At 36.0% G+C, this 26,860-nt stretch overlaps 1 pseudogene; it reads left to right on the top strand.

Annotated features, from left to right (window-relative positions):
• Nucleotides 1–26,860, top strand: part of LOC114270058 (dammarenediol II synthase-like) — a 127,417-nt pseudogene that overhangs the window by 61,689 nt on the left and 38,868 nt on the right.

Here is a 26,860-nt window from a genome sequence, read left to right as displayed (position 1 = left end):
ATAATGACTGCCTTGACTCTTCTTCAGATGATGGATGATGCATGTCTGGGCTGCCTTGCGCGGAAATCCACTGGGATACCCCAATTAGCCTCTGTTTTACAATTATTCTTGAAAAGCGCGCCAAGTTCTGGAAGGTTGTTAATTCTTGATTTGCTGCAACAGAGAGTAGGAGAGGCGCATAGCAATGTATTTTCACAAATGTATGCATGCCTCGATTCTCGTGCTACCAATCACGCATATCGATGCATGATGGCCGAGGAGTCGATTTGCATGACTCAATATGGGATGAATGCATATAAAAACACAACAAGACCTAACTCCATCATAGATAATCCAGAGTGTCGGTGACTGGGAATTGAGATACGTTCCGTCACTCGGAGTACGAAACGTCCCTCGTTTCCCGTGCTCGGGCTAACTCCTACCCCAAACACGATGCAATATGCATGATATGCATGAAATGCAACTAAGATACAACCTAACATACACAATGTTATGAGATGGCATACACGATGCACGAGATAACATGGCATACACAATGCGCTAACATACAACCTAGCATACGCAATGCTGTGAAATGAAATGGCATACACGATGCGCGAGATAACATGGCATACACAATGCGCTAACATACAACCTAGCATACGCAATGCTGTGAAATGAAATGGCATACACGATGCGCGAGATAACATGGCATACACAATGCGCTAACATACAACCTAGCATACGCAATGCTGTGAAATGAAATGGCATACACAATGCACGATGGACTTACACCAACATGAGTGGACCTCAGCCACACTCACATAAGAGGCCATGAGATGAAAATGAGACAACTCGGAATGCGTGCACACATGCACGCAAATCGAGGACTGAACCTAAGGCACCAAATGCCACTCTAACAAGACATGGCAAGGCATGAAATATGATATGCAAACATGCAAATTTCAGCACTAAAATATGGCACAAAACAGCCCCGAATCATGGAAACATGGCACCCGATGCATGAAATGGTACCCGAAATGCAAAACAAGGCATGCGCAATGGCCTATAGCTATACAAAAAATGCATTATTTGATCATGAAATGTGAATACAGATTCAAGGAAGCCCCAAAACAAGCATGTTTACAGTTTTAAGCAAGGCCAAACAATGAACACAAATAGGGCTAAACCAATATGCAAAAATGGCCCTAAATGTGAGATAAAGAAGTAAGTCACAGCTGCTGACCCCAAAAAAGAGAGGGCCCTTCAACAAAGTTGAAGAGGGGCCCAAAACATGATATTTTCCAGTTGGTGGCCAGACCCAAAAAAGTGTACAAGAATGCTCAAAATGCTATGCAAGATAAGGCCAAAAAGAGAGCTATAACACAAAGTATAAAAAGGATGCCTCAAACAGTGAAAGACCCTCAATGAAACATGAATAGGGGGTCAAAATAAGGTCATTTATATTTCGGACCAGAGCCCAAAAACAGAAGCATAAGAGGCTAACAAATCATGCAAAAATGGAGCCAAAAGAGAGATATAAAGGCAAGTGGAAAATGGAAGCCACAAAAAGTGATGAGCCCTTCAACAATGTTGAAGAAGGGCTCAAAATAAGCTTCTTTACAGTTTATGACATGCCTCAAAACAATTTATACATAGGCCAAAAATACTACACAAGAAAATGGCATACAAGGGAGCTAATGAAGCAAGCGCAACAAGGAGGCCTCAAACAGTGAGAGGGCCTTAAAAAAACATGAAAAATAGCTCAAAATAAGCCTAACTCCAGTTAGGGTCAGAGCCCAAAACAGCAAGCAAGTATAGCTTATAAATAAATCAAGAAAAGGCTAGAAAAGGGAAAAAGGAAGCTTACCCTTGAAGACTATGCCTTTGACAACTTTTGGACCAAAATGCAGCACTCCTAGGCTCTAAAGAACAACCTCAAACTACTAGAATGGAGGATGGAAGGGTGGGGGTATGGGTTGATGAAGAAATGAGTGTAGGACTTGAGGGTTTGGAGCTTGGAAATATAGAGAGAGAGAGAGATACAAGGCAAGAGGCTTGGGGGGAATTTTTGTAACCCTCAATATGCAGCTGGAGGGCCTGCTATATAGGCAAAAGAGGGGGGGGAAATGAGGGAAAAAATGAAGGGAAATGAATCAAGTTTCCCCCCAAAAATGCCCCCCCCGGATACAGAATCTGGGGGGAAAAGGAGGGTGTATCTGCACTGTACTTGATGCAAGGATTCTGGCCGGCCAGTTATCAAGGGTTTAGGTGGCCGGCCGACTACCTCCCATGGCCGGCCGACCAAGGGTCAAAAGGTTCAATGAGAATTAGTGGCTGGCCATACCAAAAAGGTAGCCTCTTAGGTGTGCACAACACAATTATGTGGTCAAAAGCTGGAGATAGTGAACCAGGAGGGAGAACAACTCACTTTTCAAAGGGGTTCAAAAGGTTCAAAAGCAATTACTGGCCGGCCACCAAATATTGGTGGCCTCCCAGATGTGTACATCACAAATATGGGATTTAGGGTGCAAGAAAATGGCCCAAGGGTGGTCAACATTGGCTTTGAAGTGAGAAAAAACGGGCGACGGAGGGCGATGAAGGGATAAAGTTGGATGACAGAACAATTGTTGGCCTCCCACCCTTCTACGACCTTCTTACCAATGAAACAGAGGTCCCTGCCAAAAATAAACCCAAACCGATGCAGAATGAAGGTTCGAGGGCCGAAACGCGCAGCCCGAGGCCCCGAAAACTGGCTGTTAGGCACCGGGAGTGGTGTTCGACCACGAAGTTGGTTTCTCGAGCCACAGTGTCCCTCAAAAGGGAGCGAATAAGATGTATGCCGAAAATCAGAGCGAACGGAGGTGGTTAAGCGGTCTCGAACCGAGGCACACGGCCAACGGCTCCGAAAAACTAGAAACCGGACTCCAAACGGGAAAAATGGCCTACGATCACGAAACGTAGCCTACGGCCACTGAGAGATGGTCTACGAGACCTCTCCCTCCCTTTGGGAAGAGAAAACAGAGAAAGCAGAGCCTGGTTCGCAAACCGAGGCAAAGCGTGAAAGAGTCCGAAAGTCCGGAGGCTAGGCTCGCAGTCGAGACTCTGAAACCTCTGGACGAGCACGATATGCAATATCACCAAGCGCTCAATCGGTGACGTCTGAGTCTTAAGGTCGGTCAAAAATGGGGTGTTTACAGAAGGCTGAAATGGAACATTTGAATAAAAGAAAGAATAAAGACCATGGAAATGAAGGAGGGTCGCCTATTTTAATATTATTAGAGGATTTAAAGGAAGATAGAAAGAAAATGAATGACAAGAAAATAGAGATGTATGAAAGGTCGTATCTTCGAGAGCAAGAAAAGATTGATAATGAGAAAAAGAGGACGCAAATGGAACAAGAAAGGGTTGATCATGAGAAAGTGAGGATACGAATGGAACAATTGAAGGACGAAGAGCGAATAATGTCAATAGATACGAGTGGTCTGCCTTCATTGCAAGCAGAATACCTTCATCGCCGCCAAATGGAAATTCTCCAAAAAAAGATTTAGTTGTTTGATCTACCTAAAAAGAATTTAGTTGTTGGAACTATGTTTTTCACTTTATTTATTGTCGGATTTGATTCTCCATTGTAGGCAGAACTATGTTTTTTATGTAGTTTATGTTGGAATTAGTTATTATATGTTAAAATTATTTTGGAACTACCTATTGTTGAATGGTTGAACTAGTAGTAATTTAATTACTAAGTGGAATTCTTGTTGAATGCTTGCTAAAGTACTCCATGGCTAAATATAATTGCTTGTTGTATGTTGGATTGGAGTGCTACTTATTTACAGGACATTTCTATTTGTTGATGAATTAAATACAGATTATGTAAGTTGCTGGTGTTTTGATTTTGGAAGTTGTTTGATATGTTTTATAAATTTGACTTTGCAGAAAATTGAAGTTGTTAGGCAGAACTTGCAAAGCTTAAGATGCAAAACACATCCTAATATTTATTTTCAGTAGTTTATCTCTCAACTTCATTCTTCTTTTAATTTCCATGGCTCGCAATAGTGTAATGAAGATTATTATTGATGACTCTGATTCTGATAATGAATTGGAAATATTTGCAATAGCTGTTTTAGAAGAAGAGCGGTTAAATAATGAGAGACAATTGGGATTATGTCGTGGTTCCATTCAAGGTCATGTAGTTATTTATCGTAATCGAATTCAAGGCCACAAGAGACTTTATCAAGATTACTTTTCTGAAACGCCTACATATCCTCCCAATTTATTTAGGAGGAGGTTCCGGATGAGTCGATGTCTTTTTCTTCGTATTTTATCTATGGTGGAAGCATATGATCCTTATTTTGTCCAGAAAGAAGATGCTGTTGGAATTCTTGGTCTGTCTTCCCTTCAAAAGATGACAGCTGCTATGAGGATGCTCACTTATGGAGTAGCGGCCGATTCTGTAGATGATTATGTGAGAATTGGAGAAAGCACTGCAATAGAAAGTTTACAAAGGTTTGTTGAGGCAGTGGTTGCAAATTTTTCAGATGTGTACTTGAGGACGCCAAACAAAGATGACATTGCTAAATTACTAGAGGTGGGAAAAAATCGTGGCTTTTCTGGAATGTTGGGGAGCATTGACTGTATGCATTAGAAGTGGAAGAATTGTCCTACTGCATGGAAAGGTATGTATTGTGGTCACATCCGCGAACCAAATATTATTTTAGAAGGGGTGCATATTTTGGATTACCTGGATCTCATAACGACATAAATGTGCTAGAACGTTCTTCTGTATTCTCTCTCCTTGCTGAAGGGCGTGCTCCCTAAGTTGAGTACTCAATCAATGGAAATGACTATACAATGGGATATTATCTCGCTGATGGTATATATCCTCAATGGTCAACATTCGTTAAAACAATCCCATCTCCACGAGGCAATAAGCAAATACATTTTGCTAAAGCTCAAGAGTCAGCAAGGAAGGATGTTGAACGAGCATTTGGGGTGCTCCAAGCACGTTTCGCAATTGTGCGAGAACCTGCACGTTTTTGGAAAGTTGAAACCCTTAAAGTTATTATGAAGGCATGTATAATGTTGCATAACATGATTGTTGAAGATGAGCGAAATGAACAAAATATAGACTGTAATTATGATGCAATCGAAGAAAGTCTCCCTCTAGCAGTGTCACATGAGCGTACACCCGAACTTTATGAATTCATTCAAAATCATCATCACATCAAAGATAGACAAACTCATTCTCAACTCCAAGCAGACCTAGTTGAGCATTTGTGGCATTTACATGGAGATTTGTAACAACTTGAATTAGAAATAGTTTATTTATTTAGAAGTTTATTCCTAACTTTGCTATTTATGCTTTTTTTTATTATTATTCATTGACCTTTGTAAGGTTTTTGATTAGTTATTTTGTGTTCTTTCAGTTCTTAATTTAATTTGATAAATTACAATTATTGAAGAACTTCCTTTGTATTGTTACTTTTTTAAACAAATTCTTTATTGTTTTCTTTTATTCTTCCCCTCCCCTCCCCTTCAAGATGGTTTAACAAAATTCATATGTTGGTATATATTCACGTACTATAAGTTTTATAAAAAAAAAATTAACTATTACTTAACATTATTTTTTATAATATTTTTAAAACTAATATTAAAAAATATTATTTTTAAAAATATTATCGTCAATGTCACATTGGCAACCATATTAGCGTTTGGTGCGTATGTGGCATTTATGAAAAAGATAGTTATATATATAGCATTTTTTGTTTTGAAAATTAGTTTAGTTAGTTTGAATGACTAGTTAAAATAAAGACTAGTTAAAACAATCCCATCTCCACGAGGCAATAAGCAAATACATTTTGCTAAAGCTCAAGAGTCAGCAAGGAAGGATGTCGAACGAGCATTTGGGGTGCTCCAAGCACGTTTCGCAATTGTGCGAGAACCTGCACGTTTTTGGAAAGTTGAAACCCTTAAAGTTATTATGAAGACATGTATAATATTGCATAACATGATTGTTCAAGATGAGCGAAATGAACAAAATATAGACTGTAATTATGATGCAATCGAAGAAAGTCTCCCTCTAGCAGTGTCACATGAGCGTACACCCGAACTTTATGAATTCATTCAAAATCATCATCACATCAAAGATAGACAAACTCATTCTCAACTCCACACAGACCTAGTTGAGCATTTGTGGCATCTACATGGAGATTTGTAACAACTTGAATTAGAAATAGTTTATTTATTTTGAAGTTTATTCCTAACTTTGCTATTTATGCTTCTTTTTTTTTATTCATTGACCTTTGTAAGGTTTTTGATTAGTTATTTTGTGTTCTTTCAGTTCTTAATTTAATTTGATAAATTACAATTATTGAAGAACTTCCTTTGTATTGTTACTTTTTTAAACAAATTCTTTATTGTTTTCTTTTATTCTTCCCCTCCCCTCCCTTTCAAGATGGTTCCACAAAATTCATATGTTGGTATATTCACGTACTATAAGTTTTACAAAAAAAAATTAACTATTACTTAACGTTATTTTTTATAATATTTTAAAAACTAATATTAAAAAATATTATTTTTAAAAATATTATCGCAAATGTTGCATTGGCAACCATATTAGCGTTTGGTGCGTATGTGGCATTTTATGAAAAAGATAGTAATATATATAGCATTTTTTGTTTTGAAAATTGGTTTAGTTAGTTTGAATGACTAGTTAAAATAAAAAGTATGATTGGAACATACAATAGCTAAACTAATTAGGTAAAATAAAGAGTGTCCTTTTTTTGTACTTTAGCTAGTGAAAAATAAAGAGTATGGTTGGAGTTGCTCTAATCAAGTAATCTCAGTTTTTCAATCTTTAATCAGAACAATCTTTAGTTTATTTCGAATCAAACAAATCTAATCAATATATTTTGATAATACCACTAAAATCGTAGTTAAACCAACAAATCAATCAAATAAAAAATGATTTAGCTTAATCGGTTAGGTCTTAATTAATTAATTAAAAATTTTAAAATTTAAACTATATTGAATTGAAATATGCACAACACTACAATATTAAATGGGATGAGAGTATAAGATTCACTTTATATGAGTAAAATAACTCATTTTTTTTCCCTTTTTTTCCTGATATGGGATTATCAAATAAAAACTAGCCAATGGAGATTTTCTTAATTGTTTAAAATTAAGAAAATAAAGAAAATTAGCATGAGATATTAAAACTCTCACAAGGCTCCTCACTAAATGGGATAGGAGTATAAGATTCCTTTTATGAGTAAAACAACTCATTTTTTTTTCTTTTTTTTTCCCGATGTGGGATTATCAAATAAAAGCTAGCCAATGAAGATTTTCTTAATTATTTTTTTAATTTTTTAAAATTAAGAAAATTAAGAAAGTTAGTATGAGATATTGAAACTCTCATAAGGCTTCTTACTAAATGGAATGAGAGTATAAGATTCTCTTTATATGCGTAAAATAACTCATTTTTTTATTTTTCTGATGTGAAATTATCAAATAAAAGCCAATCAATAGAGATTTTTTTAATTGTTTAAAATTAAGTAAATTGAGAAAAGTAGGATGAAACTTTGAAACTCTTACAAATCTTTTCACTTTTATAGTGCCTGTTTGGTATAACTTTTTTTCTAGCTTATTTAAGCTTTTAGCTTAATTTAAGCCGTTTTATTGTGTTTGGTATAGCTCAAGAACACAAATTATAACTTTTTTTAAGTCAAAAATCAACTTTTTCTAAAAGTGTCTATGTGGGTGTTTTTTTGAATCAGCTTAAGCGACAAGTGGGAATGGAGGGGCAAAATTACTTAAATGCCCCTCATCAACTTCAACAATTACCAAAACACCACTATATAAACCCACAAACCAAACACTGTTCACTTCTTTTAGAGAAACAAAACTTCAGAGGCGATTTCCGGCGCAATTTCTAACGGCGATTTCTGGTGTGCTCTCTCTCTCTCTCTCTCTCTCTCATGATCTGACGATGGGGCTGACAGCTAGGGTTTTGCAAGTGAACCAGAGCTAGCTAGAGCTTTCTCTCTCTCTCTCTCTCTGCGATCGTAGCAGATCTCTCTCTTCAGCGTGTCTGCGATCGATTTGAAACCCTTCCATGCCGTCGTGATCTCCCTTCCATCGTCGCGATCTCAAACCCTAGCACCACGTCGCTACTGTGCCTTCATCCCCCATCCCCCATCGCGATTGATGGAGAAGTGATCCCAGTAAAGCCCTCTCTCAGGTGAACAAGAGCTCGACAAAGAGCTCGGTAAATGATTAAGGCCGAAATGTACATCATTGAGGCCGTTAATTAGAATCTCTTAACTTCTCTTGATGGTCAAACTGTATATTTTATGTGTGTTAAGTGTTAATCAGGTTGTACATCGTCGGAGAATAAAATGGACAAAAAGACAGAATTTGGAGAGAGTTGACTTTCTCGGACATGCGTTGATTTTTCCCGCACGTGCGTTGACTTTTACCGCACATGCGTTGATTTTCCCGCACGTGCGTTGACTTTTCCTGGGAAAGTCAAACCGACGTTTTAAACCTGTTTGGACGAGATTGGAAGTATAAAAAGGCAAGTAAAAGGCTGGATTAGGGTTCTGAAGTTGTTTTGACCTAAAGGGAGAGGCTAGGGTTTGGAAAGGAAGAGAAACAAAAGCTCCAAGATGTCTCCCATGGTGGTTCCTTTTCCTTCTACCTCCTTCCACTCCTCCATGAGTGGCTAGTCTTCTTTTCTAGGGTTTCGATGAAACCCTAGCCATGTAATTATATAGTTTTCTTTTTGATTTTTAATTATGTAAAGGTTTGAACATTTGTATGGTGATTTAGAAGTTTGTTTTATATAATTTTCATTATTCTTTCGAATATTTGACTTTCTGTGATTGTTAAATGTTATCCATACAATTGTTTTCTTTTCCTTCACATTCAAGGTATGGGACAAACTATACTACGAGGAACAAGTCGTATCACTACCTTAGTTTAGAGTGAACGGTTCGTATTACTTGAGATGGTTCCTGCTCGTACATTGAATGTGATGATCTTCTTGTTAAATGCTTTGAGCTTGTAGTTGCGAAGCATTAATCCGTTCAAACCATAGCATAATTGATTTCAATTGGAAACCCTAATTATGTGGTTAGTGGTGAATTCTCTACCCTAGAATTTTTGCCTAATTCAGTAAACCCAATTTCATTTATTATTGATAATTTAATTCCTTAGTTTAATTTATTTGTTATTAAATTAGGTTATGATCATTCAATCATTTTATCAAAATTAATTTAGGAATTTAACAATTAAATTAGTTTAATTTCACAATAGTCCCTGTGGATCGATACCTGGACTTGCCATTATTCTGATTAAATTTGGTATAGTTTAGTATTTAATTTTGGTGTGTTCAACGACCCATCAAATTTTGGCGCCGTTGCCGGGGACTTCTGGCGAAATTAGTTAATTTAAAGTTACATTCTTATTTTAATTTTTAGCTTAGGATTTTATGCTTTTGGTGTTACTAAGTGTGTAGAGCGTTTGAAATTGGAGCTATCATTGAAGTGCAAACAGAGCGCAACCGAGCTTAAAAAAAAAAAAACCGCAGCACTAAAGTGAGTAAACAGAAGCAAACACTCACAAGCAAAGAACCAAAGTGCTAAAACGAAAGTCAAAGCTCAATTAGGGGTTGGAGACAACGTCTACACGCCAAGCACCCACAAGACGAGTAAAGCGTTTTCATTAAACCGCTGTGAGTATTTCCCTTTTAGCATTCCGCTTTCGTAACTTAGTGCACCGAGTCGAACTTATTGTGTGTGTGTGTGGGTAGTGTATGCACGGGCGTCGTTCTTGTCACCCTGAATTGTGGAGTTTGGACCTTGAACTAGAAAGAACCCTTAGGAGACTTAGGGCCATTGCCCGTGTTCCTAGGCTTAAATATTCATATTCATACATTGAGCCATTAGAGATGGCAGATCCTAATGTCCCGAATGTGCCCAACCGGACACTTAAGGATTATTTTACACCCACTGCATATACATTACCATCATGTATCCAATTACCCAACACCACTGCTGCTCATTATGAGATTAAGTCTAGCACCATACAAATGCTCCCATCATTCCATGGACTAACTCATGATGATCCTTATAAGCATTTGAATGAATTTCTAGAAATTTGCTCGACAGTGAGGATCCAGAATTTCACAAATGAGGCTTTAATGTTTCGATTGTTTCCATTCTCGTTAAAGGATAAAGCCAAACACTGGCTAAATTCTTTACCTGCTAATTCAATCACAACTTGGGACCAATTACAGCAACGGTTCTTGGAGAAGTACTTTCCCATAGGTAAAACCAACCAACTTAGGCGAGCCATCACAAACTTTGCTCAAATGGATGGCGAGCAATTCCATGAGACTTGGGAAAGACTTCGAGACCTTCTCTAACAATGTCCCCACCACCAAGTGCCTGATTGGCAACTTGTTCAAACATTCTATTATGGCTTAACTGAGCCGCACCGCCAAATGGTGGATTCATCCTGTGGTGGGACATTCATGTCTAAAAATGATGCCGATGCATGGCAATTGTTTGAGAACGTAAGTGATAATTCCCTTCACCATGCCTCCGCAGCCCAGCAAGTCCGGCAACCAGTAGTTGGAGCCCCGAAAAGAGGGGGCATTTATGAGGTCGGGCAAAACTTAGAGTTAGCCCAACAAGTAGAGGCACTGTCCCGCAAGATAGACCACTTATTAGCTACGGGACATGCCCCTACCCAGCAAGATCAGCCTTAATTCCGTGAGGCATGTGTTATATGTGCGAGCCCTGCTCATGACTTGAGTGAGTGCCCTTCGGCATCACAATTTCGGGAGTTAGTCCAAGAGCATGTGAATGTGGCTCAAGGATTCTCCAACCCGGGTAATGACCCATACTCCAACACATATAATCCGGGATGGAGAAATCACCCTAATTTCTCATGGAGACCCCATTCACAAGGCACTTCTTACAATCCTCCACGACCAAGGCAGAATTTGAATAATTTTGCTAACCAATCATCCTACCAATCACAGCAACCTTATCGACTCCCAAAACCATACCGGCAACCACAACCACAACCCCCACCTGTTCCTCAGGGCAACTTTGCCTTTGAGACTCAGGTGTTGGAAGTTCTCTCAGAACTTAAGGGGTTAGCACCGATAGTTCACTCCCACACTCACTCTATTGCCAAGATAGAGACCCAATTGGGTCAAATGGCTAACAACATGAATCAGAGAAAGGAGGAAAAATTACCAAGTCAAACTGTGGCCAACCCTAAGGGACAATACGGGGCAGAGAGTTCAGGGGGGAATGGTAAGCAACATGAGCAAGTGCAAGCGGTGGTTGCTTTGAGAAGTGGTAGAGAGTTAGAGCCTCAGTCAGTTGCGTCTGATGCAACTAGAGTTAAGAAGAGTGACCACGGGGGTACACCTAATGAGAGCAAGGGTGAGGGGGAAACACTTAAGAGGGATGACTTAGTCCCTAGCACTCCATATGTGCCTAAGGCACCCTTTCCCCAATGCCTTGATACACCGTCCCCTTTTAATAAGAATGCGGCATCTATGGAGGCAATGATGGAGGTCTTTAAACAGGTAAAAATTAACCTCCCCCTGTTGGAGGCAATTAAGCAAATACCATCATATGCCAAATTTCTGAAGGACCTTTGTACGTAAAAGCGTAAATCTAGGACATATGTGTCCCAAAAGGTCCTACTCACGGAGCAAGTAAGCTCCATCTTGTTGAATGACACACCTCCTAAGCTTAAGGACCTGGGTGCCCCAACCATTGCATGTATTATAGGGGACCATTTCATTGATCTTATTGAATTTAGGGGCTAGTGTCAATTTGTTGTCGTACTCTGTGTACGAGGAATTTGGGCTTGGCGAGTTGAAGCCCACTACTGTTACTCTTCAATTGGCTGATCGGTCCCTCAGTGTTCCACGTGGCATGATTGAGGATGTGCTAGTTAAGGTTGATAGGTTCTACTTCCTTGTTGACCTTTTGGTGTTAGATATGGAACCGGTAGCCAGTTCTAAGAAACAAATCCCGGTGATCTTAGGTCGACCTTTCTTGGCTACGGCCAATGCATGCATCAATTGTCGGACTGGGGTTATGGAAGTTTTATTTGGCAACATGCAAGTGAAACTTAATATTTTCCAAGCATCCCAACAACCTCATGAGAGAGAGGAGTGCTTATTAGTGGATGTTGTGGATGAGATTATGGAGGAGGCTTTGCCCTCCATTCTTGTAGAGGACCCTTTAGAGGCTTGTCTAGCTTATTTTGGGTTTGGAAATTTTGATATTACTGGGTCAGTTGAGGAGGTGAATGTCTTACTTAATTCTTCTTCTACACCGGATTTTCCTCCGTGGAAAGCCCGGTTTGAGTCACTTCCTCCTCTATCGAGAGAGCCTGCCATACCATCTTTGGTCACACCACCTACACTTGAGTTGAAGCCACTTCCGGTCACACTCAAGTATGCATTTTTAGGGCCCTGGGAGGCTTTACCAGTTATCATTGCATCTGACTTGACTGCGGAGCAGGAGAGTCAGTTAATGACTGTTCTCGTGGCACATCGGAGTGTTATAGGGTGGTCAGTGGCTGATTTGAAAGTGATAGATCCCTCCGTGTGCATGCATTATATACACCTAGAGGAGGACACCAAACCTTCTCGCGAAATACAACGGAGACTGAATCCTAACTTGAAAGAGGTGGTGATGAATGAGGTATTAAAATTGTTGGATACGGGTATTATATACCCCATCTCAGATAGCAAGTGGGTGAGTCCCACACAAGTGGTGCCCAAGAAATCGGGCATCACCGTTATTGAGAATGAGGGAGGAGAGTTAGTTCCCACACGAACCACTACTGGGTGGCGAGTGTGCATTGATTATAGGAGACTAAATTCCTCAACTAGGAAGGATCATTTTCCTTTACCCAGGGACTTGATGGACCCATTTTATTATGATTGATAGATTGATTCCTTATTCTCTTTTCTTTCCCTTCTATGCTATTTTGTTTTTCTTTGTTCTCGTCATGCTTTATTTGCGTCTAGGAGACTTTAAATCCTCTAAAGGTGTAATTCCTTTGGTGTTAGCCATGCCCGAACGGCATCTGACGGTTTGGTATAGCCACCTAACCGTGTTTGTAGTGAGTTCCTAGGAGACCAACTGAGACGGTGGAAATTAGAGTTCGAATGGCAAAGCCTAGAACACAAAGGTTTGGGATTTCTGAGACTAGAGTCTGGTTTAAATACCCAGGGGTGTGGAGATTGCTTCAAAACTACCTCGGCTTGAACTCTGTATGGCAGCCCCATAGGTTGAGGTAGCTTTATGCGCCTCGATTCTGGATACCGAATCAATCTAGTCTGTTACCCTGTTGGAGAATAGGGAAAGTTACAAACACAGTTAAGGAGAAAAGTAGTACCCGTGGTTTTCGCGTGAAGATTATACCTTTAGTGGGCATTTTGTTATGTTCTTATGTGCTATATTTATTTCGGATGTCAATTGAAGGTAGAAATGGTTAAGTATATTTGGGTTGTACTAGCCCGAAAGCTATAAACTACGTTGGGTTTTATTACCTAGGGGATTCTGAAGTGGCGACTTTATGCCATAACTCTGGTGCCTTTTGTTAGGTGCTGAGAGTTAGTTAAAAAAAAAAAAAACACGTTTTCATGTTTATTTTCTGTGTTTTTTTTTTTAAAAAAAAAATAGTTGTTATACTTGTTCAATTTAAAAATAAAAAAAATAAATTTTTGTTGTTGTTGTTGTTGTTGTTGTTATACATGTTCAATTGTAAACCAATACAAATTTGTTTTTTTAAAAAAAAAATTTCCGCATGTGCGGCGCTGTGCACGCACATGGGGCAAAAAAAAATCTCACAAAACAAGTTGGCCCCTGCTTAATCAGCAGGTGCGGTGGGGAGAACGTTGACCAAGCCGCACGTGCGGCTTGGGCTCCTCCGCACGTGCGGGACGACGATTGATTTAAAAAAATAAAATAAAAAAAATTCGCGCGAGAGTGTGAAATCGCGGCAGGTGCGTGCTGGTGCATGAGTTGGCGCGGTTGTTTTGCTTTATTTTATTATTATTATTATTATTATTATTATTATTATTTTACTTTCATTTTTAATTTATTTAAGTAAATAAATTTTTACTAAATACATAAAAAAAATTTAAAAATAAATAAATAAATATACAATTATTTTATTTATAATTTTCTATTTATATATTAAAAAATTGAATTTTATTTATTTATTTTGTTTTATTTTATTTTTATTTTTCTATTTTCTATTTTTGTTAAAAAAAAAATCTCAGATATCATGGTGCTAACAATAATCCTAATTTAGTTTTTTTTTATTTGCTATATTTGTTTAGTTTAAATTGTTTCGTTACTGATTCTCATTAGTTTGTGAATTGTTTTATTTTTATTTTTAAATTTAATTTGTTTAGTTAGTGATTTTATTTTTGTTTTATTTTTTTTATTCTATGATGTAATTGTTCATTTAATTATTAAGTAGTTTAGTTTTTATTTTATTTTATTTTCTTCTCTTTTATTAATTAAAAAAAAGAAAAAAGTTTAGTTTAGGTTATTTTATTCTATACTTTAGTCTCTTTTGTAGTTTAGTTATTTTATAATTTAGTTTAGTTTAGTTTAGTTTAGTTTAGTTTATAGTTTAGTTAATTTAATTTAATGTCATTTTTATTCATTTATTTAATTCTTTCTTTTCTTCAAAAAAAAAAAAAAAGTGTGAAATGTGTGTATGTTACTCTCTTCCTACCTGGATGTGCACCTACAATTCTGGTAATATTCTCTTATTTCTCTTTGCTTTTCCATTGAGGACAATGTCATATTCAAGTTGGGGGATGAGGGTTATATTTTCTTTTGTGCATTTCTATTTGGCTCATAATTCATGCTTATACCTGTTTCACTTGATTGCATTACTTCACTTGATGTGACTTTTTACTAGTAGAGTGATGATATGTGCATATGTTATTGGAGAGCAAAGTAGACTTGTATGAAAAGGGTTTATTGGGTAGATACTTGCATGCGATATTTGCAGGAGGAGAGTTGTTTGTGTTTGTGGTTTTAGTACACTTGTCATGAGTATGCCTTAATTCACATGAACACACTATCATAGAGGTGATCTTTTAATTGAGGAGCCAAGATTCTAAAAAAAAAACCTTGACTTGTTTGGGTTCGTACCCTTTTTAACTCGAGTTATTAAGCCCGTATGGGTGTCTTTACACCTAATACCCTAAAACTATCTGGTTTGGGAGTCTTGTTCGGATTCGTAGCCTTTTCAACTCGAGTTATTAAGCCCGTAGGGGTGTCTTTACCCCTAGTGCCCTAAAATCGTCTGGTTTGGGAGTCATTGGCCCAATGCTTATTACATGGGTTGATTAGAAAGCTTAATGGATCAAGACATTGCACAGTCATTTAAAAAAAAAAAAACTTTTGAGAATCTTGGCTGCAACAGGTTAGTTTTTCTGTATATGTTGGGTGTTATTATGAGTTACACTAGGCTATTATAGTGGATAGTTAACTAATATGAAGATTGCACTTTACACCGAGGGTACTCATGACTTGTCTACTAGCATGCACAAGTATAGAGAACTTTACTTTTGTATTAACTGAATTGTGGTTTTGACTCAATAGGTTTCTTCATGCTTGTCCACTGTGTCTTTAATGACTCATGATGTCTCAATATCACACTGTAGTGACACATAAGTTGATTGTTAGATGGAGTAGTGTGGTCATTTGTTGTTGAGTATATATGAATATGTTAATGTTTGTGGGTATCATTTCTAGAAACCCTCACGAGACTTTACTCGTCCACTTGGGGTAACCATGTGGTTTAAAGGCTTGTTGCATATGCTAAATGCAACCGTTTTTCCACGAAAGAGGAAATAGATAGATTTTGTTTCATTTTATTTTATTTTACTTGCTTGAGGACTAGCAAGTAGAAAGTTGGGGGATGTGATTAAGGCCGAAATGTACATCATTGAGGCCGTTAATTAGAATCTCTTAACTTCACTTGATGGTCAAACTGTATACTTTATGTGTGTTGAGTGTCAATCAGGTTGTACATCGTCGGAGCATAAAATGGGCAAAAAGACAGAATTTGGAGAGAGTTGACTTTCTCGCACACGCGTTGACTTTTTCCCCACGTGCGTTGACTTTTCCTGAGAAAGTCAAACCGACGTTTTAAACCTGTTTGAACGAGATTGGAAGTATAAAAAGGCAAGTAAAAGGCTGGATTAGGGTTCTGAAGTTGTTTTGACCTAAAGGGAGAGGCTAGGGTTTGGAAAGGAAGAGAAACAAAAGCTCCAAGATGTCTCCCATGGTGGTTCCTTCTCCTTCTACCTCCTTCCACTCCTCCATGAGTGGCTAGTCTTCTTTTCTAGGGTTTTGATGAAACCCTAGCCATGTAATTATGTAGTTTTCTTTTTGATTTTTAATTATGTAAAAGTTTGAACATTTGTATGGTGATTTAGAAGTTTGTTTTATATAATTTTCATTATTCTTTCGAATATTTGACTTTCTGTGATTGTTAAATGTTATCCATACAATTGTTTTCTTTTCCTTCACATTCAAGGTATGGGACGAACCATACTATGAGGAACGAGTCGTATCACTACCTTAGTTTAGAGTGAACGGTTCATATTACTTGAGATGGTTCGTGCTCGTACATTGAATGTGATGATCTTCTTGTTAAATGCTTTGAGCTTGTAGTTGGGAAGCATTAATCCGTTCAAACCATAGCATAATTGATTTCCATTAGAAACCCTAATTATGTGGTTAGTGGTGAATTCTCTACCCTAGGATTTTTTCCCAATTCAGTAAACCCAATTTCATTTATTATTAATAATTTAATTCCTTAGTTTAATTTATTTGTTATTAAATTAGGTTATGATCATTCAATCTTTTTATCAAAATTAATTTAGGAATTTAACAATTAAATTAGTTTAATTTCACAATAGTCCCTGTGGATCGATACCTGGACTTGCCATTATTCTGATTGAATTTGGTATAGTTTAGTATTTAATTTTGATGTGTTCAACGACCCATCAGTAAACCCTAGCACCATGTCGCCACTGTGCCTTTGTTGGATTATCGAGAAGAAGGGGCTGCCGGAGAAGAATAAATAATTTTTTTTAATAATAATAATAATAACAATAAATTTTAATAATAATAATAATACTAAAAATTGTTTTTTTTACTAAGCCATTAATGAAATAAATTTTATATTAATTTATACTAATTAATAATTTTAGTATTTATTGATACTAATTAAGCCATTAATTGATAATAAATTAAATTATAAAATATTAATAAATTGGTATATTTTGTAACAATTTTGTAATAATAATTAAAAAAATATTAATTGGTATTTGTAACTATTTTTAATAAATTAATAAAATATCAATTAATATTAATGTATTTATAAATTAAAATGAATAAAATTTGAAAATTTTAATTAGTATTTCAACATTTTTCTAAATTTTAATCTCACCATGCATGCACCACTTCTAACTTGAAAAAATAAACTATAAACTAAAGAAAATCAAATAAAATGAAGAAAAAGAAAAAAAAAATTAAGAGAAGAAAAGAAAAAAAAAAGGAAAAAAAATTATTAATATTAATTGATACTAATTAATAATTTTAGTATTAATTGAGAATAATTAAGCCATTAATTGATACTAATTAATAATTGTAGTTTTAATTGATACTAATTAAGTAATTAATTGATACTAATTAATTTATAATGGAAAAAAATTGTGACAATAATACTTCCATTACATTTTTATCAAATGTATCAATTTTTATATAAATTGATACTAATTAATACTAATTATGTTAACTTTTATTAATGAAATAATTTTTAAAATTAAAACTGAAAAAAATGACAAAATTATCATTTTTATATCATATAAGGGCAAAAAGGATAATTATACCATAAAAAGCTATTTTACAGCTTATCAACCAAACACTACTCTGTTGAAATCCATAATCCCATAGCTGCACCAAACAGATTAATAGCTTATGTTCATAGTTATAAGTTATAATATATTAAGGTATAATTTATAATCATTTTCCCATAACTTTACCAAATGAGGCCATAATAAGATATTGATTATAAGAACGATACATGGTTGCACCAACTAATGAGAGTTCTCACTTTTTGATAGTAACACTACAGTTAGGTTAGTGGAGGAAGGTGCATTCTTCTAATGTCATTTTGAGCATGTTTGATTGAGTGGATTAGAACATGGGATTGAGATTATTAATCCGTAGGCTCAATTATCCTATGTTTGTTTTAACATTTTGGTTTAGGTTTATTAATCCAATGGATAATTAATCCAATAAATTTGTAGGATTATTAGTAATGAGGTAGGGGTGGGATTATTAATCCAATGGATATTAATTCAATTGGATAGTGAATACCACACTAATTTAATAAGATTATTAATACTTCACTATTAATCTTGTGAATCAAACATGACCTTAGGAGAAATGGAAAGAGAAAAATTATTACAAAAGCATGAAAATTGAAATGTTTAGGGCAAAAAATCCCATAATTTATTTTTATTATTATTATTATTTTTATTTATTTTTTATTTTTTTTTACAGTGTTGGAAAGTGAAAATGGTTTTTTTTTTTGGTAGAGAGAAAGTATGGTCGTGTTATTGATAAGTCACAGCAATCTGCAAAACCTGCAACAGATACAGAGCAAGCTACAACAGTTTCATCTATAGCATAAGTCACACGTGTAATATCCAGCTGTATAGGTTGTTATTTTTGTTATAGGTTGTTAGTTTGTTATAGATTAACTGTCCAGTGTTAACTATGGTTTAGTAGTTAGATTCAAGGTTAGGTAGTTATGGTTAAGAGTCATTGAAGTGTATAAATATACCTTCATCCTGTAACAATTGTATTCATTCAATACAAAGTATATTCATTCTCTTTATGGTATCAGAGCCTTAGGCTCTTACGAGCAAGAAAGCTTCAAAGCTTCAGCTATGGCTTCTTCAAACATCACACCTGCACCACCTGCAACAACATCTGCAATTACTTCATCAGCCTTACCTTCGAATCTCACATTATTGATTTCTAATCTGAGTTCTTTTGTTTCTGCCAAGCTTGATTCATCCAATTACATAATTTGGAAGAATCAATTGCAGAACATCTTGAAAGCTACAAAACTTCTTGGCTATGTAGATGGATCAGAGGTATGTCCTCCTGCAATGATTCTAGATTCTAATAATCTTGCCATTCCTAATCCGAATCATGAACTATGGGCCACTATTGATGCTCATTTGTTAAGTTGCATCACTGTAACTTTGTCTCCATCCATCTTCACTACTGTTATTCAATGTCAAACCAGTCATGAAGTTTGGATTGTTCTTGCCAAACGATTTACTTCACTGTCCAAATCTCACATACATCAGTTGAAGATCAAGTTGAGTAAGATTGTTAAGAAAGGGACAACAATGGAAGAATACCTGAATTAATTCAAGGTATTGTCTGATCAGCTTGCTCTTGCATCATCTCCTATTGATGATGAAGATTTAGTTCTGTTGATTTTAAATGGCTTGCCTGAGGAATATAATGCTACAAAAACTGCTATCCGCACAAGATCAGATCATATTTCTCTAGATCAGTTGTGTTCTTTACTCTGTTCAGAGTCTATTCATGTGGAGTCCTCTCTTAAGCATGCACATGCCTCAGATCTTCCAAGCTCCATTGCTTATACGGCACACAGAGGAACTTATCCTAATCAAGGCAGTACTAGAGGCTATTATAGAGGTAGAGGTGGTTCTTACAGAGGCAGAGATGGAGGTAGGTCTAGAGGACAGATGAGAGGCTCACAGTATTCAAGAGGCAGATTCAACTCTGCTTACAGTCCTCAAGCTGGCAGATCCAGCTATAACTACTCTTACACTCCTCAAGCTGTTGCTGCTGCCAATACTAATTCTGTAAATGTGATCTGTCAAATTTGTGGAAAGATAAATCACGCTGCTCTAGACTGCTGGTACAGATTAGACACAGCTTTTCAGCAGTCTGCCTCTACAGAGCCTCAGTCAAAAGCCTATGTTGCATCATCCTCAACTCAGTCACAACCTGTGAACTAGTTTCTTGACTCCGGAGCCACTAGTCACATGACACCTGATCTAAGTCAGCTCTCTTTCCCTCAGCCATATTATGGTCAAGATCAAGTTGCAGTTGGTGATGGTTCTACACATACCATTGCTCATACTGGACTAGGTCTTCTTCATACTCCTTCTTTTCCTTTTTATCTTACAAAGCTACTTCATGTGCCTACACTTTCATCCAATTTGCTCTCTGTTCATCAGTTAGCCAGAGATAATCACTGCACTATCACTTTTGATGAAAGCTCTTTTGTTATTCAGGATAAGATTACTCAGAAAATCTTGTATAAAGGAAGCTACACAAATGGCCTTTATCCATTCAGTGCTTCTCCTTCTGGTGCATCCTCTCCTGCTGCATTTACATCGGCTGCATCTCTCTCTTCTCAAACTTGTTTTTCTTATTCTTCATCACCTACAGTAACACCTAATTGGCATTTCAGACTTGGTCATCCTTCCTCTAAGAAGCTTCATCATATTCTTTCTCATAAGAATCTAGGTTCTAATGTTTTGTCCAATAAAGGCTCTAGTTTGTGTGAACATTGTTGTGTTTCAAAGAGCCATCGGATGCCTTTTCATTTGTCTAATTCCACTGTAAATAAACCTTTAGCTCTTATCCATACAGATGTTTGGGGCCCTTTTGCTTCTTCTGTTTCAGGTTTTAAGTACTATGTGCTTTTCATTGATGACTTTAGCAAATTTACTTGGCTTTTTCCTTTGCATTATAAGAGTGAAGTTTTCACTAAATTTCTTGAATTTCAATCATTTGTTGAGACTCAATTTCAAACTAAACTTCAGATTCTTCGCAGTGATAATGGAGGGGAATATCTTAGTACACCATTTCAGAATTTTCTTAAAAGTAAAGGCATTGATCATCAATTAACTTGTCCACATACACCTTCACAAAATGGTGTAGCTGAAAGGAAACATAGGCACCTCATTGAAACTACTATTACCCTCATGCATCATTCTTCTCTACCTTTGATTTACTGGTTTGATGCTCTTACAACAGCTGTCTATTTGATTAATAGACATCCTACTCTCAAGCTTAAAAATCTTACTCCCTATGAGGTCTTATTCAAACATAAACCTAATTATATGTTCTTGAGATCCTTTGGCTGTAGATGCTATCCTTGGCTCAAACCATACACCACTAATAAACTTCAACCTAGATCTCTTCCTTGTGTCTTTCTTGGTTATTAACCTTCCATCAAAGGTTATAGGTGTCTTGATCCCATCACAGGAAAAGTCTATATCTCCAGACATGTGGTATTTGATGAGTCTTTCTTTCCTTTTCAGACTTCTTCCAAACAGTCTTCCTCTGCCACTGCTGCCTCTCTCCAGCAGTTTTTCTGGTCTTCACCTTTCTCTTCATCTCATATTGCACCTCCTCCAGCAGCTGCAACTACTCCAGCTCCAGCAATTCCAACAGTTCCAGCAGCTACACCTACTACAACAGTTCACCCAATTCCTGCAGTTCCAGCAGCTGCAACTACTCCAGCAGCCCACTCAATTCCAGCAGCTCACACTATTTCCTCTTTGCCTCAACCAGTACCAGTATCTTCCACTTCTGTTCCTCTTCTATCTACTGTCCCTTTTGATCAGATTGCTATTTCCAAAATCTCTATTGATCTTCCCTCTCTTTCTTCTAATACTCATCCCATGATTACCAGATCCAAATAAACCAGATCCAAATCAACCTCTTCTCATACTGCTTGTCTTTCTTTTTTCTCTCCTCAGTCTGAACCACAAACTTTTCAGCAAGCAGCTTCTTCTTCTGTTTGGCAATCTGCTATGCTTGAAGAATTTCAAGCATTACAAAAACAAGGTACTTGGTCTTTAGTTGATCTTCCACCTGGCAAACAGGCAATAGGCTGCAAATGGGTTTATAGAATCAAGAAAAATTCAGATGGTTCTATAGCCAGATATAAGGCAAGGTTAGTTGCCAAGGGCTTTCTTCAGACTGAAGGGGTGGACTATCATGAGACTTTTAGTCCTGTGGCTAAGCAACCTACTATTAGAATTATGTTATGCCTGGCTCTACATTTTGATTGGCCCATCAAGCAGCTTGACATATCTAATGCATTTCTCCATGGTGTTCTTGAAGAAGAAGTTTATATGGTTCAGCCTCCAGGCTTTGTTCAACCAAATCAATCTCAGCTTGTTTGCAAGTTACACAAGGCTCTCTATGGTTTAAAGCAAGCTCCTAGAGCTTGGTTCTCTACCTTCTCAAATTTTCTTCTCACTCAGCAATTTGTTCAAAGCCATTGTGACTCTTCTCTTTTTATTAAGAAAACTTCTACTGCTATTACCATTCTTCTCATCTATGTAGATGACATTCTTCTCACAGGAAGTGATCCTCTCTATATTACCTCTCTCATTACACATATGCATACCACCTTTTCCATGAAGGAGCTTGGCTTTGTTAATTACTTCTTGGGTATATCTGTCATAAAAAATGCTTCTGGTTATGTGCTTTCTCAGCAAAAATATGCCTCAGATTTATTGGCCAAAGCTGGTATGAGTGACTGCAAATCTTACTCTTCTCCCATGACTACTAAGTCTTCTTCCAGTACTCTTACTGCAGCAGAAGATTCTCTCTTTTCTCAGCCAACTTTGTACCGCAGTTTGGTTGGAGCCCTGCCATATCTTACTCTTACTAGACCAGATTTAGCCTTTGTGGTTAATCATCTTTGTCAATTCATGCACTCTCCTTTGACTAGCCATTTTACCTCAGTCAAAAGATTGCTAAGATATCTCAAAGGCACCTTATCTTATGGCCTTCATTTCACTCATGGCCCTCTTCTTCTCAATGCATATTCAGATTCAGATTGGGCAGGTAATGTCCTTGATCGTAGGTCCACCACTGGTTACTGTATCTATCTTGGTCCTAATCTTATCTCTTGGTCTGCCAAGAAGCAACCAACTGTGTCTCGATCATTTTCGGAGGCTGAATATAGAGCTTTAGCCCAAACCTCGGCTGAACTTAGTTGGATTGGAATGTTGCTTGCTGACCTTCATATTTCTGTTCCTGTGCCTACCCTTTGGTGTGACAACTTATCTGCCATAGCTATGAGTAACAATCCAGTGTTTCATGCTCGTACTAAACACATTGAGGTGGATTATCATTTTGTTCGCGAAAGGGTTGCATCCAAGAAGCTTCATATCTGTCATATTCCCACTTCAGATCAAGTTGCTGATATTTTTACTAAACCTCTATCTGTTGCTCGGTTTCAATATCTTCAGCTCCAACTCAATGTCCTTCCCAGTCCCTTGAGCTTGCAGGGGTATGATAAGTCACAGCAATCTGCAAAACCTGCAACAGATACAGAGCAAGCTACAGCAGTTTCATCTATAGCATAAGTCACACATGTAATATCCAGCTGTATAGGTTGTTATTTTTGTTATAGGTTGTTAGTTTGTTATAGATTAACTGTCCAATGTTAACTATGGTTTAGTAGTTAGATTCAAGGTTAGGTAGTTATGGTTAAGAGTCATTGAAGTGTATAAATATACCTTCATCCTGTAACAATTGTATTCATTCAATACAAAGTATATTCATTCTCTTTAGTTATGTGTGTAAGTGCCACTGATGAATGGGTTTAGATGAGTTGATATGAGTTGAGTTGAGTGTGGGATTTGGGTTCATCTAGGGCTAAAGCCAACCTAACAGTGTTATTATGTACTAAAACTATATTGTACTTTGTCTTATTATTATGAGTATGAATGAAGTTTTTATATTTGTCAAAAAAAAAAAAAAAAAAAACTAACAGTGGACTAATGGGCAGGGCGGAAAAATTGTAATTTGAAATTTCACACGCAAGTTCTAATTTTCAAATGTATGACAAATACCTCAGACTGTGGATTTGTAATTTACTTTTTCATGTGATGTGATACACAAAACGTGAAACTTTAGTGTAGTGAAGTTCTATGAGAAACACTCATTTTGTGGTGTGTACAATGTACTATATATTCTTAATTATGACATTTGTAATTTTTAGTTATTATTTAGTTATATAATTTGATTATATATATTGTGGTATTAATTATGATTTATTGTGAAGTTATTTTGATTCTAATCCAAAATATATTTGATTATACCTTGTGTTTGGTCATAGTTCTTTTTTTTTATTATTTATTATTATTTAGTTATGATTTGTAAAAGACTTAGTAATAACATTTGTGATAATTAACCCCATAAATGTCAAAATTTGTGTATGATACATACATTTTTAATGTATACCATAACATTACCCAATGTTACATGCCTGTGAAAAATCTTACTCAACCATTCCAAACCTTTGAAGCGCTTTTGATATTCCTCCTTTGTAATTCACATCTCTCTCTCTCTCTCTCTCTCTCTCACTTTGTAAGTAAGAAAAGCTTTTCACTTCTACAAGTCAAGGTAGTAATTTCACCTCTCATCTCCCACAAGTATGTATAATATTTCTTATACACCACAAATGCACACATACACATAATTAAGCTCATTGCATTGAAGTTCATTGCATTTACATGCAAATTTTTTTAATAATTCGACTTATATGCTCTTTCAATAATAGAAAATTTTCAATATGTTTAGTTTATCTCTTATTTTTTAAATAAAATACTTATTTACTCTTTCTTATTGATAAACCAGACTTAATAACTTTAGTAATGATACGTCAAGTGATATGATACAAATCCTTGGATAGAACTCACTCTGAAAAACTACTTTGCAAAGAAAGAGTCCCTAAGAGATTTATATGCACATGGCTAAGACTTATGTTAACCGATGTGCAATCATAACATACAACCATGTAACAAAGCTAACGTCCACGGCGGCCCACTCTATCGGCACTAACCCGGTGGTAAACCTTTCCCTTTTGGCAGCTTTTGATCTGGTGGTAGCCGTTTTCCTTTTGGTAGCTTCACTCAGCTATCAGTATGCAACACTTTTTTTAGGCGCCTTAATCCAGCCTATAGGCCACCCCTTTGTGACTCGAACCAAAAAGTTGCACCCATCCGATCCCATACTCGACGTGGTGGTTGGCTCTTATACCAAATAACCCTTTAGTAGAATTTACCCTAGAAAATCAGCTTACAAAGGGAGGCTGTTCAAGAGACTTATATGCACATAGCCAAGGTCTATATTAACCATGTGGAATCGTTACATGATAAGTAAATTTGGTTATCACTGAAATGTGAATAGAGCAAAGACAAGGGATGAGCCAACAAAATTATGAAGTCCTTAAGCAAAGCTTATCAAACATTGCATCCGATTATTTGTGAACAATTTAAAAAAGCTCTAAGAATAATATAATTGGAAAAGTATGTAAAATCAAATTTTACTAGTACCTTCTAATTTGTGTCATATAAATGCAGAGGCATGAAACACGAAAAGAGTCCTCAAGGAAAAAAATAATAATGTGGAAGTTCAATATTGCACAAGGTCATGGACCATACTTGTTTATCACCAACAATTATGTTGGTAGACAAATTTGGGAATTTGACCCCGATACAGGGTCACCAGAAGAGCGAGCAATTGTTGAAGAAGCACGAAAAATACAAAAAAAAAAAATCCAAAAACAATCAAGCTCAGGCTCTACCTTGTGCTGATCTTTTGATGGGAATGCAGGTAAATACATATGATAACCATTACAAACCAAATAAACATATATGCAATTAGCATAAGCACTTCTTTCAACAAGTTCACAATCAATTTTTTTTTTTTTTTTTTTTGAAAGAAAATCAAAAAGTAGTTTTTTAAGGAAAGAAAATAAAATAAACTAAAATAATGTTTTTGACTTTTGAAATCTTGAATCTTTAAAGTCACAATTCAAACAAAATTAATAACATATGTGAGACACCATATATGGGGCCCATCACATGAGGTCCTATTTTTTGTCATATGTGCTAGTACAACTATAATTCAAAACAACTAAGATATAAAATTTCATCTACTTTTTTTTTTAAAAAAAAAAAAAAAATTGAAATTTTTGTAGCTTTCAATACAAAGGAATACCTTTAAACTTATCTTCAGTAATGTTTAATGTGAGTAAATTTTTTTTTTGATGGGAAACCCTGATTGTTAGACTAGCACTCAAGAGGAGATGAACTCTCTCATTTACGCCTTGCAAACACTCAAGTCTTGCTCCCATTCCACTTCTAATAGTAGAATTCAAAATCTCTCCTTAAATTGTATTTGATTCATGAATTTGAATAGAAATTTAAAAAAAAAAATGTAAATAAATTGTGAATGAAATATAATTAAATATCACACTCCTTTTACATATATATTTTTTCTTTATCTTTTCAAATCGCTAGTTAAATTTATGAATCAATAACGCCACTTTAGAAGAAAGTTAATGGCCAAAAGGTTAGGTTACAACCCCTATTTTTAATTTGAGTATCTTAAAACACCGATCTCACAAAGCAACGGGCGATCACAACACCATGCCTAAAAGCCATTTCATTTTTTAATAATTCTAATGTGTCATAAAATATATATATATATATATATATATACTTTGTTTGGTTTATACTGTTTTTTTGAAGATTGAATTTTTTTATTTTTCCCTATATTTTTCTTTTTAGTGAATTTTTTTTTTAATATTTTACGTAATTTTTTTTAGATACACCTAATCTAGTTACATTTAAAAAATATAATATTTTGAATTTTTTTTTTAAAAAATTCACCAAATACAAAAAAAAAAAGAAAAGAAAATCCAATACATT

Source organism: Camellia sinensis, chromosome 9, assembly GCF_055761805.1.
Source record: "Camellia sinensis isolate YWXY chromosome 9, ASM5576180v1, whole genome shotgun sequence".
NCBI classification, from domain to species: Eukaryota; Viridiplantae; Streptophyta; class Magnoliopsida; order Ericales; family Theaceae; genus Camellia; species Camellia sinensis.
This window is presented reverse-complemented; position numbering and strand designations above follow the sequence as displayed.